The sequence below is a fragment of the Oryctolagus cuniculus genome, chromosome X, assembly GCF_051225735.1.
Source record: "Oryctolagus cuniculus isolate XC-2025 breed Fujian yellow rabbit chromosome X, ASM5122573v1, whole genome shotgun sequence".
Taxonomy (NCBI): domain Eukaryota; kingdom Metazoa; phylum Chordata; class Mammalia; order Lagomorpha; family Leporidae; genus Oryctolagus; species Oryctolagus cuniculus.
Genome location: NC_142888.1, coordinates 53,878,540 through 53,895,800, shown reverse-complemented (window position 1 = coordinate 53,895,800; position 17,261 = coordinate 53,878,540). Strand labels below are relative to the sequence as shown.

Below are 17,261 nucleotides of genomic sequence, written 5' to 3'. Positions count from 1 at the left end.
TTTGAATCTCACACACACACACACACACACACACAGACTGAATGGTAATTAAACACATGAAATGATGTTCAATACCATTAATCATTTGAGAAAGGCAAACTGAAACCATGATGAGATACTCCCTAACACTCACTAAAAAGGCTTTAAGAAATATCAATACCTGGTATTGGAGAGGATGTGGAGGAACTAGAAATCCGATACTCTGCTGGTAGGAATGCAAGATGGTGCACCACTTTGGGAAACAGTTTGGCTGCGTCTTGTGAAGTTAATCATACACTTAACCTAAAATACCTGAAATTCCACTCAGGATACATTCAATCTAAAAACCTGTATCTGTACAGTTACACCAGCTTTTCCCCCATAATTTCCAAAACCTGGCAATAAACCAAATGTATCTCAACTAGCAAATGGATTAACAAATGGGTATACATTAATGCAATGGAACACAACTCAACAATAAACAAGAGTGAATTTTTTAATATAATTTTTAAGATATTATTTATTTATTTGAAAGACAGAGTTACAGAGAGAGGGAGAGACACAGAGAGAGGTCCTCCATCTGCTGGTTCATTCCCCAGATGGCCACAATGGCCGGAGCTGGGCTGATGTCTGAAGCCAGGAGCCAGGCGCTTCCTCTGGGTCTCCCACGTGGGTGCAGGGGCCCAAGGACTTGGGCCATCTTCTACTGCTTTCCTAGGCCATAGCAGAGAGCTGGATCAGAAGTGGAGCAGCCGGGACTAGAACTGGTGCCCATATGATAGGCTGGCACTGCAGGCAACAAAGATGGAATTTATTGGTTACTGGGATTTAAAAATCCACACATACTTCTAGTTTCAGATACAGCTTAACAAAGTTGTTCCAAGGGTGTCTTCAAGATTTGATTGCTTTCCAGCTCTCGGTTAGCATCTTTGCTGTGTTTTTATTCTCAGCCTCCACAGGAATCCAGGAGTTCTTTTCAGCTTTAAAGTCAATGACAGTCCCGGCTGTTCCTCTTCCAATCCCGCTCCTTGCTAATGCGCCTGGGAAGGCAGCAGATGATGGCCCAAGTACTTGGGCCCCTGCATGCACGTGGGAGACCCAGAGGAAGCTCCCGAATCCTGGCTTCAGCCTGGCCCATACCTGGCCACTGTGGTCATTTGGGGAGTGAAACAGCGATGGAAGACCTCTCTTTCTTTGTCTCTCCCCTTCCCTCTCTATAAGTCTGCCTTTCAAATAAATAAAATATATCTTAAGAAATAATCAAGCCAATGACAAAATAAGAGTATTTCTTCCTATAAATTCTGGCCAAGTCCTGAGGCTCTACAGGTCACCTTCTAACATCCAAACCGTGGGAAGGAACTTGCAGCCAGGCCTGTGTCACACGTTTCACTCCTAAGCAGAAAATGGAATCCAAAAGGAAACTGAAGTACTATTACCAACGGGGGTAGGGAGGGAAGGTAAAAATGTTGGAAGGCCAGAATAACAAATGTCTCGCACAGACTTTTTTCCAGAGTGCGCATGCTCGTGATGACCTAGCTGAGAAGAATTTCTAGTTTGTGTTTTTTTCATACATATGACTACAGCACTGGGTTTCTTCCCAGTTTGGACTTTTTGATGCTGAACAAGGTTTCTTTTGCTACTGAAGGCTTTCCCACACTTGTCACATCTGCACGAGGTCTCCGGTATGTGAATCCTTAGACGCCTTTTTAATTGTTCCTGAGCACCAATGGCTTTCCCACAATCTACAGAGCCAAAGGGCTTCTCCCCACTGTGAAGCCCCTGGTGCTGAGCGAGTTTTGTAGGGAAACTGAAGGCTCGCCCACATGCTTTACAAGAACAAGCCTTTTCCCCTGTGTGAATACGCTGACGCGGGCGAAGGTGGGAAGTCATTCCTTCCAAAGCTTTTGCAACATTCTCATTACACTCGTAGGGGTTCTCTCAGATGTGGATTCTCTGTTGTATAACAAACCCAGAACTGCTAGTGAAATTACTTTCACATTCTGTACAGCGATAGGGCCTGTCCCCACTGTAGGTCCTCTGAAGCCCGCACCCTCCTCACACTGACAGGCTTCCTCTCTGGTGTGAATCCTCTGCTGCAGAATTCATGAGCAATTGCCATTAAAGGCTTTTCCACACTCCTTACACCCCAATGATTCCTCGCCAGTGTGAATTCTCTGGTGTTGAACACAGTATGAAAAACCGCTGAAGGATTTCCCACACTCTTCGCAGCTGAAGGCTTTCCTCCCAGAGTGGATGATTGGAACCTTTCCTTGAGTATTTTTCACAGTGGAGACTTCCTGGTGCTTTTCCAGTTCACATGTTTCTGGGAAGTCAGTTCTCTGAGGGACTCTCTTCAGCAGCCCACATGCCACCACCGTGTCTCTTTCTTCAGGTATTCCTTGTGTTGGTGTGGACTTGCTGTCAATGTTGGGCTTAGGATCTTCACAGCTGTCCCCAGGCCTCTCTGCGGGGGGCCTTCTCCTGTGCCTTGAGGTTGCAAGGTCAATCCCCTCTCTCCGGAAGTGAGATCAAGGCAGGTTTAGGGACTGGGTATCCCAGCATAGTCAAGTTCCCATAATTCTCCAGCATCACACTTCTGCACACCAGAAGACCTAGCGCATTCTGCCTGAGTGAAGTACACAGCTACATCCTTGATGGTTACCACCTCCTCAGGAAATGCAGAAAGTAGGAATAAGCTATTGGCACAGGCAACAACCTGGACAATTTTCAAAAGTATTATGCTGAGAGAAAGAAGCCAGACGCAAATGATTCCATTTATAGGAAATTCCAGAAAAATGCGAAACTATGGGGACAGAAAAACAAACAAGTGGGTGCCAGGAGAGGGAGGGGTGAGGAGAAATGACTAGAAGGGCATGAAAGAACTTTCTGGGGTGATGGAAATGCTAACGAATCTTGACTGTGATAGTGCTATTGTTTTCTCAAAATTCACAGAAGATATGTAAATTGTATCTCCATAAATCTGCTACTTTTATTCATTTTTAAAACTATTGGTGTCCTCCTTTATGAATCATTGTTAGAGGGCCACTTTTTTTTTTTTTTTTTTTTTTTTTTTTTTTTTTTTTTTACAGGCAGAGTGGATAGTGAGAGAGAGAGAGACAGAGAAAAAGGTCTTCCTTTTTGCCGTTGGTTCACCCTCCAGTGGCAGCCACGGCTGGCGCGCTGCGGCCGGTGCACCACGCTGATCCGATGGCAGGAGCCAGGTGCTTCTCCTGGTCTCCCATGGGGTGCAGGGCCCAAGGACTTGGGCCATCCTCCACTGCCTTCCCGGGTCATAGCAGAGAGCTGGCCTGGAAGAGGGGCAACCGGGACAGAATCCAGCGCCCCAACTGGGACTAGAACCCTGTGTGCCGGCGCCACTAGGTGGAGGATTAGCCTATTGAGCCGCGGCGTTGGCCCAGAGGGCCACTATTTTTAAAGCTTATTTTATTTATTTGAAAGTCAGAGAGAGAGAGAGAGAGAGAGAGAGAGCTCTTTCATTCCGTCCACTGGTTCACTCTCCTGATGCCTGCAACAGCCAGGGCTAAAGCAGGTAGCAGCCAAGAGTCAGAAACTCCAACCCAGTCTCTCACACAGGTGGCAAGAACTCAAGTATTTGGGCCATCAGCTGTTATCTCCAGGGCTACCCATTAATAGGAACCTGGATTGGTAGCAGAGGCACTCTGATACGGCATGTGGGTGTCCCAAGCAGAGGCTTAGTTTGCTGTGCCACAACATGCTCACTGAGATGTTACTTTTTAACAAGGAGAGAGGACTGGGGCCAGCGTCGTGGCTCACTTGGTTAATCCTCCGCCTGCGGTGGTGGCATCCCATATGGGCGCCGGATTCTAGTCCTGGTTGCTCCTCTTCCAGTCCAGCTCTCTGCTGTGACCCAGGAAGGCAGTGGAGGATGGCCCAAGTGCTTGGGCCCCTGCACCTGCATGGGAGACCAAGAGGAAGCACCTGGCTCCTGGCTTCGGATCCACATAGCTCCTGTTGTAGTGGCCATTTTAGGGGGTGAACCAACGGAAGGAAGACCTTTCTCTCTGTCTCTCTCACTGACTAACTCTATCTGTCAAATAAAAAAAAAGGGGAGAGAGGACAAGAAAGTAGGGAGTGCCAGTTTGAAATTTCATTTATGATACATGCATTTTTGTTTTGGCCAGTTAAAAAATAGCTCAGTTGTATTGTCAAAGAGGAAAATATTACACTTGTTAAGTTGTTGTACTGACATTTTACAACTAGAAGTTAACATTACTTGACCCTTTGAATTATCTACAATACAATGAAAACTGATGATTAGGCTTGGACAGTATCTTTTGTGCAAAGAAAGCTTAAATTATATTCAATATAGCTTTTAAGAGTTAATCTGCTTTTCTAAATTTTTTTAAAGATTTACTTATTTATTTGAAAGGCAGAGTTTCAGAGACACAGAGGCAGAGAGAGAGAGGGAGAGAGAGAAAGAAAGAGAGAGGTCTTCCATCTGCTGCTTCTCTCCCCAAACGGCCGCAACAGCATGAGCATGGCTGATCCGAAGCCAGGAGCCAGGAGCTTCTTCTGGGTCTCCCACACCGGTGCAGGGGCCCAAGGATTTGGGCCATCTTCCACTGCTTTCCCAGGCTATAGCAAGGAGCTAGATGGGAAGTGCAGCAGCCAGGACTCGAACCGGCGCCCATATGGAATGCCAGCACTGCAAGTGATGGCTTTACCTGCTATACCACGGCGCCAGCCCTCTCTAAAAATTTTTAATTAACATGTAATAACAGCATGAGCCTCTGGGGTACAATGCGACAAGCTGTTTGAGTTTCAAAAAAATTTTTTTTCCAAAACTTACTTTGAAGTAACTATAAATTCATAGGAGATAGCCAAGATAGTTCAGAGGGGTCTTGTGAACCCTCCACCCAGTTTCAACCCCTTGTCTAACTGTAGCACAATATGAAAAGTAGGAAAATCAGAATGGTATGATATGTGTACCACAACATTGGCCCTGAATTTCTGTCTCTCATTCTCTCTCTATCGCTTGACTTTAAAATATAAAAATAAAATCTTTAAAAGGCATAAGATTTATACGATCTGAAGAGGAACCAGAGTATTAAAATAATCTTTAAAAAATTAATTGTACCACAGTGTGATATTTTAATACCTGCATACAATGTATACTGATCAAATAAGGGTGATCATCATTTTTTCTTAAAGATTTTATTTATTTATTTGAGAGGTAGAGTTACAGACAGTGAGAGGGAGAGACAGAGAGAAAGGTTTCCATCCACTGGTTCACTACCCAAATGGCCACAGCGGCTGGAGTTGGGCTGATTTGAAGCCAGGAGCCAGGAGTTTCTTCCAGGTCTCCCACACCAGTGCAGAGGCCCAAGCACTTGGGCCATCTTCTACTGCTTTCCCAGGCTGTAGCAGAGAGCTGGATTGGAAGTGGAGCAGCCGGGACTCGAACTGCTGCCCATATGGGAAGCCAGCACTGCAGGAGAAGAATTAGCCTACTGCACTACAGCACCGGCCCCATTTTCCCCTTTCTTGACATTACTTCATGACTGCAGCCATGAAGCGCTCCCCTTTTCCACATGCTCAGAAAACACATTAAAAAAAAAAACAACATTCTGAATACAGGATAGTGATTACTAGAGGCTGGAAAGGGTAGAAGGCAGACAGAGTTCAAATGATAGGTATCAAATCAGAGTTAGATTGAACTGATGTAACATATACTTGGGTGACTATAGTTCACAATACCTATTATGGATTTGATGCGCTGACCTCTAACTTTTTACAAAAGTTTTATTTATTTGAAAGGCAGAACAATGAAGAGGGATGAAGAGACAGACTCAGAGAGAGAGAGAGACAGAGAGAGAGCGAGAGAGAGTTCTACCTGCTGGTTCACTCTCCAAATGACCACAATGGCAGGGGCTGGGTCAGGCTGAAGCCAGGAGCCTGGACCTGGTATCCCATGTTGATGGCAGGGACCCAAATACTTGGGCCATCCTCTGCTGCTTTCCCAGGCACGTTAGCAGGGAGCTGGATCAGAAGCCGAGCAGCCAGGACTCAAACACCTCAATAAGGGATGCCAGCATTGCAGCTGACAGCTTAACTCACTGCCCCACAACCTTGGCCCCCAATCTCTGATTTTTAATTGATGCATTTACACCATTTACATTTGATGTAATCACCAATATGTTAGGGCCATTTTATTTTTGTCTCTTGTTTATGCTTTGTTTTCTCTATTTTCTTTTCTCTCCTGTGGGTTATTTCAACAGTCTGCAGAATTCTATTTTAATTTATTTACAGTGATTTTGAGTGTATTCCTTTGTAGAACTTTTTAAGTGGAATTAGCTAAAGAAATCACATTACAGATTTATAATGGCATCACGTTATATGTATACCACATCACAGCTGACACTTTACTGGTTTGGATGGAGTGTACAAACCTAATCTCTCACACTGGTAACATAATTGTTACGTTTGTATATAAAGATACTTCCTTTTATATACACTGAAAGCCACATTAGGCTTTGTCATAATTTTTTCCTCAACTGTTATGCATAACTTAGAAAACACAAAAGGAGAAGCAAAGTATATTATGTTTGCCCATAATTTTACCCTCGTCACTGTTATTTCTTTCCCTGATATGCTGAAATTGTTTCTTTTCCTGGCTAAAGAACTTCCTTCAGCCATTCTTTCAGGGTAAGTCTGTTGTTGAAAAATCCTATTGGTTTTCTGAATATTCTGATTTCCTCCTTTATTCTTTTTTTTTTTTTTTTTTTTTTTTTTTTGACAGGCAGAGTGGACAGTGAGAGAGAGAGACAGAGAGAGAAAGGTCTTCCTTTGCCGTTGGATCACCCTCCAATGGCCGCCGCTGCAGCCGGCGCACCGCGCTGATCCGATGGCAGGAGCCAGGAGCCAGGTGCTTTTCCTGGTCTCCCATGGGGTGCAGGGCCCAAGCACCTGGGCCATCCTCCACTGCACTCCCTGGCCATAGCAGAGAGCTGGCCTGGAAGAGGGGCAACCGGGACAGAATCCGGCGCCCCAACCGGGACTAGAACCCGGTGTGCCGGCGCCGCAAGGTGGAGGATTAGCCTATTGAGCCACGGCGCCGGCTTCCTCCTTTATTCTTGAAGAATATTTTCACTGGATATACTATTCTGGGTTGACAAGTTTTTTTCTTTCAGCATTTGAAAAATGTGGTGCCACTTCTTCCTTTTGTCCTCCATGGTTTCCGATGAGAAATCCACTGTCACTCAAATTATTTGTCCCCTGCAATTAGGGTATCACTTCTCTCCTACTGTTTTCAAGGAGTGTGTGTGTGTGTGTGTGTGTGTTTAGCTTTCAGAAGTTTGACTAAGTGTCTTGGCATAGATTTATTTGAGTTCATCCTCTTTGAGGTCTAACTCAGTTTCTTAAAACCATAGATTTATGTGTTTTGCCATATTTGGGAAATTTTCAGCAATTATTTCTTTTTCTTTTTTTTTTGTAAGATTTTTATTTATTTATTTGAAAGACAGAGTTACAGAGAGAGAGAGAAAGAGGGAGGAAGGGAGGGAGGGGGAGAGAGAGAGAGAGAGAGAGGTCTCCCATCCGCTGGTTCACTCCCCAAATGGTTGCTATGGCTAGCGCTGTGCAGATCCAAAGCCAGGAGCCAGGAGCCCCCTCAGGGTCTCCCATGTGGGTGCAGGGGCCCAAGGACTTGGGCCATCCTCCACCGCTCTCCCAGGCCATAGCAGAGAGCTGGATCAGAAGTGGAGCAGCTGGGACTCGAACCAGCGCCCACATAGGATGCTGGCACTGCAGGCAGTGGCTCCACCTGCCATGTCACGGTGCCGGCCCCAGCAATTATTTCTTCGAGTACTTTTTCAGACTCACCTTTTTCTTCCTCTCCTTCTGGCACTACTCTGATGAGAAAAATGTTAGATTTTTTATTGTAGCTCTGCAAGCCCCTGAGGCTCTGTGCATTTTTTGCTTTTCAATCTATTCTCTCTTTGTTGTTCAGATTGGATGATTTGTATTGTTCTGTCTTTAAGTTCACTGACTCTTTCATCTGTCATCTCTATTCTGTTATGGAGTCCATTCAATAAGGCTTATTTTATTTTGGTTATTTTATTTCTCAGTTCTAACAATTTCCATTTGTTTCATCTACATAGCTTCTAATTTCTGTGTCATCTTGGTGTTGGTGTTAGTTGATGGTCTTTTCTCATTGGAGTAAAAATTTCTTGGTCCTTGGTGTGATGAGTGATTTTCTATTGTGTCCTGGACATTTTGGATATTATGTTAGGAGACTCTGGATCTTATTTTAATCTTTTGGGTTTTATAATTTGTAATTTTTTATAAGTTTCATTTTGATTGTTTTTTTTTCACAAACTTTTGTTGTTGTTGTTGTTTTTTAAAGATTTATTTATTTGAATGGCAGATTTACAGAGAGGCAGAGAGAGAGAGGCACAGAGAGGTCCCCCATCCGATGGTTCATTCCCCAAATGGCCACAACAGCCGGAGCTGAGCTGATCCGAAGCCAGGAGCCAGGAGCCTCTTTTGGGTCTCCTACATTGGTGCAGGGACCCAAGAAGCTGGGCCATCCTCCACCACCTTCCCAGGCCATAGCAGAGAGCTGGATCAGAAGTGGAGCAGCCGGGAGTCAAACCGGCACCTATATGGGATGCTGGTGCCGCAGGCGGCAGCTATACCTGCTATGCCACAGTACCAGCCCCACAATTTGTAACTTATTTATTTTGATTTATTGGAAAGGGATAGAGACAAGTAGAGAAACAAGGACAGAGAGACAGAGCGAGATCTTCCATCTGCTGGTTCACTGTTCAAATGCCCTCAACAGCTGGAGCTGAACCAGGCCAAAGCCAGTTTGGGATTGAATCTGGGTCTTCCCTGTGAGTGGTGGGAACCCAGCTACTTTTGCCATCACATGTTATCTGCCGGGGTGTGTATTAGCAGGAAGCTGAAATCAGGAGCAGAGCCAGAACTCAAACCCAGGCACTACAATATCAGATGTGGGTGTCCCAAGGAGTGTCCTAACTGCTGTGCCAAAGGCTAACCCCTTAATCTTGTACTTTAGCAGGCCATCTTTGATACATGCCAGAGAGGCAACAGCTCATTACTGCCAGAAGCCCGTGGTTCCCTGTTGAGCTTCCACTGGCATTCTGGGGCAGAAGGCTGTCTTGTTATTGCTGAGCAGGGTGGAAGTATGTTCAAGATCCCCACTAGGTGTCTTCTGATACTTTCCTGGTTGGGAGGGGTAAGGGTCCCTTGTTAGTGTTTCCCATGTGGCCTCAACTGACACTATCCCGAGCAATGGTGAAAGTCCCAGTGTCCTACTTGGCCTTCACTGACACCACCTTGGCACCTCACCAGGAGCCAGAGGGGTGGTCAGAGGTTATAGTCTGGCGAGGGTGAAAGTCCGGGCTCCCCAATTGGTCTGCACTGACACCATGGGGGAGGGGGAAGCCTTTTACTATTGGGAGGGGAGGAAATTCCTGTCTCCCTACTCAGTTTTCTTAGCATGGGAGAGGGCGGGTTGGGGCACCTTGTCACAGCTGGGTGAGTGTAGAAGTCTAAGCTCCCCACCAGGTCTTTGCTGACAGAGGTTGGATGGAGCACATTTTTTTTTCTGCAGTGTTTGGATGTAGTAGCAGAGTTAGTGTCCAAAGGTTTTTGTCTTGCTAGGCTGCCCCTTTCCTGGTACTTCAACTGAAGAAATCAGGCTTGCCTTGGGGCTTTTGTTGTCTGTTCCCATTGGCATTTCTGGCACTTCTTCAGCTCCAGAAGTAAGAGATGTGAAGCAAAAAGGAAACCCAGGTAATGTATTATTATTTTTTTTTTTTTGACAGGCAGAGTGGACAGTGAGAGAGAGAGACAGAGAGAGAAAGGTCTTCCTTTGCCGTTGGTTCACCCTCCAATGGCCGCCGCGGCCGGCGCGCTGCGGCCGACGCACCACGCTGATCCGATGGCAGGAGCCAGGAGCCAGGTGCTTTTCCTGGTCTCCCATGGGGTGCAGGGCCCAAGCACCTGGGCCATCCTCCACTGCACTCCCTGGCCACAGCAGAGAGCTGGCCTGGAAGAGGGGCAACCGGGACAGAATCCGGCGCCCCGACCGGGACTAGAACCCGGTGTGCCGGCGCCGCAAGGTGGAGGATTAGCCTATTGAGCCACGGCGCCGGCCTCAGGTAATGTATTATTGTGTTGTTCTTTGAGTCCCCAGGTCCCTATCCCATCTGCATTCTTCTCTCAACCTTTGAGCCTTCTTATACTTGTTTTTATAGTTAATGTGCAGCATTTTTAGCTGTACTTCATGGGAGAAAGAGGAAAAAGTGTGTTGATACAGCTTTTTTAATCCTAAATGAATATTTAAAAAATGAAACCATCCATGTACAGCATTAATTTACTCAATAGTTAATTAACATTCTTTTTTTCTTAAAAAAAGATTTATTTTATTTATTTGAAAGGCAGAGTTACAGGGTGAGGGGGGATGGAGAGATCTTCTATTAGCTGGTTCAGTCCCCAAATGGCTACAATGGCCAGAGTGGGGCCAGACTGAAACTAGAAGCCAGGAGCATCATCTCACGTGGATGGCAGGGACCCAAGCACCTGGGCTATCTTCTGCTGCTTTCCCAGGCATATTAGTAGGGAGCTGGGTGGGAAGTGGAGTACCTGAGACTTGAACCAGCGCCCATATGGGATGCTGGTATTGTAGGCAGCAGCTTAACCCGTTATGCCACAACACTGGCCCCAGTTAACGTTCTTTCCAATTGAGACACATGGCCATCCCACAGGTACTGAGGCTGCTAAACGAATGACATGTGGAGCATGACTTCAAGGATCTTGTAGTAGAGTGAAAAACATATTTTTAAAAATTAGGGCAATACAAATTTTAAATCCCATGGTTAACCACCAGAATAAAATGTTCTATTTAAAGATTTTCAGAGATGTAAGACACTTCAAGTGTCACAAGGGAGAGAAAGGTAATCTAACAGATATATTAATTATTAAATGATAGCATGAAAAAAGAGAAAGGACTTAAAGGATTATTAGTGGGATGTATTATCAGAGGAAATTTAGAAAGAGAAAAATAATCAAGTAATGATTACATGAAAAAAGAAGAGCCCATTGTCTTAATAACGATGATAATAGTTAGGACCATATTGATGAAAATGAGTGTTACTGGTACCTTTTTACCTTTTTTCCACTCAGTTTCCATTTTTGGAAAATGCAAGAAGTGGGTAAAGTTTTTCTAGAACTCTGACAGTCCTTGGAATCAAAGCTAAGGAGTCTCCGTTGTTCCCCCATAATTACCCTGCTCTCATATAGAGAAAACAAAGAGATTTTGATGAAGCAGTTGAGATGAGCGAGAGTTGGGAAGTAGCTATCAGCAGGAAACATACAGAACCATCTTTCTAAAAAGACTTGAAAAAAAATCACTTTCCATCAGACAGAGAGCATTACTTTCAACCCACAGCTTCGTTGAGTGCTAACCAAGTGCCTAATTCCTGACTAATAATTTTTTTCATTCAACAGAGCCCTGGACTTTGAGGACAAATTAAATATAAATCCATTATCCACTCCTTTCATCGACTAGTTCCCAGAGTTCTTTTCAACCTCAACTACTATCTCCAGATGAGTAAGAGAGTTTGCCCCCAAAGGCCTGTACTTGAAGTGAACACAATATCTGTATTCAGTAGACACTGCTCCCCACCCCTTTCTTCTTCTAAGCACCCATAACCAGTTGGCCTTCTGTTGGGCCTGGGCAGTACAAGGTCAGGACTCGGGTCTTTTCAGTTCCATCCTGGACCTACTGGCTCTCAAGATTCCTCATCCTCAAAGTCTTTTTACTCAAGTACCCAATTAGTGCCCTGGCTCTGTACCCAAGCACTCAGGCAAATGTCTTTGAAGTACAGGGAGACCGCTCAGAAAAGAACTCAAATGTAAGACCAGATTCTTCGATCCTTGGCAGCCAAAAGCCAAGCTTTCTAAGCTCTCCCCCTGAGTTGAAAGAGGGAGAGAGGCTACTCCAAGAGCCAAACTCTCCAAATAAATTACAGGCTTTCACAAATTCCTGTTATTGTGGGGCACTAACAAAAGCTCAAATGAAGGAACAGTGGAGCAAAGCCAAAGAAGAGCCAAAGTGTTTGGTAAGGGGTAGATAGGAGAGAGAGAGATAAGGGAGGATAACATGGGGACAGAAATGGCTCTATTCAAGGGCCCCTGCTTTTTGACAAAGTGCACAGTACAATGAAATAAGAGCAAATAGGATTGAGGGGTCATATTCTAAGGCTTAGCTATCCTACAGTTATACACAAAAGCTAAGAGGAGAGGATGGCACCATGAGTTGGAGTCTGTGTTGCCTGAAATAGTCTTCAGCTTCTGCTCTATCTCCATATCTCTTCAGAGTTTCTCAGAACCTGGTGAAAAGCCTAAATCTAGTTAGGAAGAGTGGAGGTGCTTTGAATGGTAGAAGCAGGACATGAGGACAGTGGAGGGTTGGTGGCAGGCAGCTCAGGACTATGATGACTGTATGCTGGCACATCTAGCCAGGTGCTCAGCACTCATCAGTGAGATGACTGAAAGCATCAGTGGAACTTCAGGAGTTGTCTCAGGAGTTCCAGGGGGGACAGACAAGACCATGGTCTTCTTTGGGGACTGAGATGTCGGGATCCCTGACATCCATTCTCTCTGTGGCTGAACCAGAGAGTTACCTCCAGTTGAGTTTCACTTATTAACCATTTCCCTGGCCTTGTGTAGGGCCCAGAGTTAAGTGCTACATAGCTGTCTGTCCAGTGATTAAACGAAATACTCTTCAGGCATGGAAAGCCAAGACACTCTGGCAAAAAGATCTCTGTGAGTGAGATCCCAGTGGAAAGAACAGGTCTTCAAAGAGGGAGGTGCCTCTCTCTGAAGGGAGGAGAGAACCTCCACTTTGACTATGACCTTGTCTAAACAAGATAAGAGTCGGAGAACTCAAGGGGCTTCCATAGCCTTGGAAACTCATAACTGGTGCATAGGGAGATTACTGATGCCATAAACAGGAGTGTCAATTGGTAAAGTCAACAACAGGAGTCACTGTGCACTTACTCCTCATGTAGGATCTCGGTCCTTAACGTGCTGTACACTGAGGCTTAATGCTATAACGAGTACTCAAACAGTATATTTCACTTTGTGTTTCTATGGGGGTGCAAACGACTGAAATCTTTACTTAATGTACACTAAACTGATCTTCTGTAAAAAAAAAAAAAAAAAAAAAGAAAGAAAGAAATTTTCAATTCCCAACTTGACTCTCACTGGGATTAAACATGACAATAGGTCTGATCTGATTTCATCATCATTTAAAAAAAATCATCTATTATTTTTCACTTTATGTTTCTGTGTGGGAGCAAACTGTTGAAATACTTACTTAAGGTATACTAAGCTGATCTTCTGTATATTAAGATAATCGAAAATGAATCTTGATGTGAATGGAAGGGGAGAGGGAGTGGGAAAGGGGAGGGTTGTTGGTGGGAGGGACGGTATGGGGGGGGAAGCCATTGTAACCCATGAGTCGTACTTTGGAAATTTATATTCATTAAATAAAAGATAAAAAAAAAAAAAAACAAAAAACGAAATACTCTTGCTCAGGGAAGCTGATTCCAAATTATTTCCCATTTTCTGAAACACTATATTAAGAAGTTCTTTCTTTCAGCTCTCAGTCTCTAAATTCGTTTACTTGGTAGCTACTCACCATCCATCCGTTGTGTCTAGAACTCTATTCCAGATTTGTAGGAAGCTTTTATTTTAAAAACCCACAAGTACTTTCATATTTGACCCCCTCCCAGTGTTTCTTTAATCTTTACTAGAATGTGGTGGCATTTTTTCTAGGGTCACACAGCAGTACCGGAAAGTTATTTTCCAAGCATTCAATATCTAAACAAATCTAATTTTTATCCATCCATACCCTTTTTAGGTCACTTGGCCTCCTTCCTCCTGCAGCTATTGTTTATTCATTGCCATTTTAGAGCCAGAAAATCTAGGGGTCCAGTTCCTATTTTTGCAGATACACTGAGGCCTAAGAAAGACCCATACTTAGGAGTGCCCATGCCAAGTCTGCAAATACAAGCCTCCTAATTTGTGTCCCAGTCCATCATGGGTAACTGGCTTCTATTTAATGGCCCATGGATTACTGTTGTGGCACCCACGGGTTCTGGACACTGATCAAATATCTCCTCTAATAGTTAAGGTGGATCACAGGCAGTTCTATAACCAAAATCTACCAGTGTTGGGAAAAACTATGAATTGAAACAGTTTTACCTACTTTCTCTGAGGAGGCTGCCCTGACAACTACAGACTCAAATTGTCAGACATCCACCTGATAAAGTAGGCAGGAAAGGGGCAAGAAGCAGAGACAGATAGGTAAGAAATAAGGAGACAGAAAGAGAGACATGCACCACACATGTAAAACAGAAATACTGATGACAGGAGATTTATTAGAACTGCAGAATGTTGGAGATAAAAGCACCCTTAAGATTCATGGAGGGACTGCCTAAGATGGCTTCACAGGTGAATTCCGAACACTTACAGAAGGAAAATACCAAACTACAAAACTTTTCTCCCAAATAGGAGGGAACATTTTCAATCTCATTCTATGAGGTATTACTCTGATACCAAAATCAGATAAATGCATCATAAGAAAACTATATATGGATGTCCATAATAAACACAGCTATAAAACTGCTAGTATTTCAGCAAATTGAATCAAACAACACATAAAAGCATAAAACATCATACCCAAATGAGATTTATCCTAGAAATGGAAGGTTAGTTCAACATCCCAAGACCAATCAATGCAGTATACAATTAAAATAGACTAAAATAACTTTTAAAACCCCAAATAATCATCTCAATTAATAAAGAAAATGCATTCAACAAAATTCAATACCCACAGAAGAGTAAAAAAAAAAAAAAACCCTCTCAGCAAACTAGATGAAAGGGGATTTTCTCATTCTGATAAAGGGCAACTATGGAAAACCTACAGCTAACATCATATATATTAGTGAAAGACTGAAAATTTCCACATTAAGATTAGGAGCAAGGCAAGGACATCTGCTCTTGCTACTTCTACGTAGCATTCCATTGGAGATCCTAGCTAGTGCAACAGAACAGTCAGAAGAAATACAAAATGGAAATGAAGAATTAAAACTGTCTCTATTTACAGACAACATGATGGCCTTGGAAAATTCAAAAGACATTACAAAAAAAGCTACTAGAACTGATAAATGAGCTAAGCAAGATCTCAGTATACAAAGTCAATATTCAAAAACCAATTATATTTATGAATACTAGCAGTGAATAATTAAAAATTAAAATATCATCTGCCATGCCTTCAAAAATTTGAAATGCTTTTGGATCAATTTGAATTGAAATATGTAAGACCTTGACATTGAAAATTACAAAATGTTCCTGAGAGAAATTAAAAAAGACTTAAATAAATGGAAAGCTATACTTTGTTCATGGGTAGGAAGATTCAACCTTAAGATTCTTCCTAAACTGCTCTATAGATACAACGCAATCCTAATTAAAATTCCAGTGATGTTGGTTTTTTTCCTCCTAGAATTTGGCAAACTGACTCTCAGATTAATGCTTAATTGAAAAATGCATATAATTGAGAATATAATTTTGGCAAAGAACAAAGTTGCAAGACCTATATTACCTGATTTCAAGACTTAACTATAATGTTACAGCAATTAAAACAGTATGGTGGGGCCAGCGCTGTGGCACAGTAGGTTAATTCTCCGCCTGCGGTGCCGGCATTCCATATGGGTGCTAGTTCCAGTCCCGGCTGCTCCTCTTCCCATCCAGCTCTTTGCTATGGCCTGGGGAAGCAGTAGAAGATGGCCCAAGTCCTTGGGCCCCTGCACCCGCATGGAAGACATGAAAGAAGCTCCTGGCTCCTGGCTTCCAATCAGTGCAGCTCTGGCCTTTGTGGCCATTTGGGGAGTAAACCAGCGGATGGAAGACCTTTCTCTCTGTCTCTCCCTCTCACTGTCTGTAACTCTACTTCTGAAATAAATAAATAAATAAATCTTTAAAAAAATACAGTGTGGTATTGGCTTAAAAATAGACATATAGATCAATGGAACATAATAGAGTCCAGAAATAGGCCCACACACATATAGCTAGCTGATCTTTTTAAAGATTTATTTATTTGAAAGGCAGAATTACAGAGAGGCAGAGGCAGAGAGAGAGGTCTTCCAACCACTGGTTCACTCCCCAAATGGCCTCGACGGCTGGAGCTGAGCCGATCCGAAGCCAGGAACCAGGAACCAGGAACCTCTTTTGGGTCTCCCACGTGAGTACAGGGACCCAAAGACTTGGGCCATCTTCTACTGCTTTCCCTGGCCATAGCAGAGAGCTGCACCGGAAGTGGAGCAGCCAGGACGTGAACCGGCACCCATATGGGAAGCTGGCACTACAGGCAGCAGCTTTACCCACTACACCACAGCGCCAGCTCCAGGTAACTGATTTTTAACAAAGTGCCAAGACAATTCAATAGGGAAAGAATAGTCTTCCTCAACAAATGGTGCTGGATCAGTTGGATATCCACATGGAAAAGGAAGTTGACTATCTCATACCATATTCTAAACTTAAATCAAATGGTTCATAGACCTAAAGAGCTAAGCTATAAAATTTCTAGAAAATCTGAGAGAAAATCATGGCAAACCTAGATTATGCAAATATTCATGTGTGTGTGTGTGTGTGTGTATTTTTTTTTAAAGATTGATTTATTTATCTTGAAAGGCAGAGCAATGAAGGAAGATGGCCCAGATGGTCCCAGTGCTCTGGCCGAAGTCATCAGCCTGAATTCCATTGAGGTCTCCCACAGGGTGGAAGAGGCCCCAGTACTTGGGCCATCTTCTGCTGGAGGATGGGATGGTTGAGTGGCAGAGATGAGGGTCAAAGTTTCTGATCCTCTCCTCCAATTCAATTTGCCAGGGAGAAGCAAAGTCATGATGGTAAGGTGGGCAGGTGGAGCAGAAGGCAACAGCCACTCAGGCCGGCACTCAGCAAGCCAGAGTCCATAGACACCAGTGAAAGCTCTCGGATATGAAGGGACAGTTCCAACACCTTTGCCCTTTACCATCAAGCCCAGCTCATCTTTGATGATTCCTTTTATCCTACAAAGCCTTTGCCAGCACTTATCTCCTTAGGTCCTCATACAACCCGTATAAGATTGATAGGCCAGCAAATGTCCTTTTACGCACACAGGTACTTCCAAAAAGTTCATGGGAAAATGTGCATTGTCTTTTATTGAA

The 17,261-nt window shown here is 43.8% G+C and overlaps 1 protein-coding gene and 1 pseudogene across 2 annotated transcripts in view; both read right to left on the bottom strand.

Moving 5' to 3' along the window:
• SLC16A2 (solute carrier family 16 member 2) overlaps positions 1 to 17,261 on the bottom strand; it is a 147,815-nt gene that overhangs the window by 19,336 nt on the left and 111,218 nt on the right. The gene's annotated exons all lie outside the window — the stretch shown is intronic.
• The window catches only part of LOC138847682 (uncharacterized), a 65,451-nt pseudogene continuing 49,487 nt past the window's right edge, over positions 1,298 to 17,261 (bottom strand).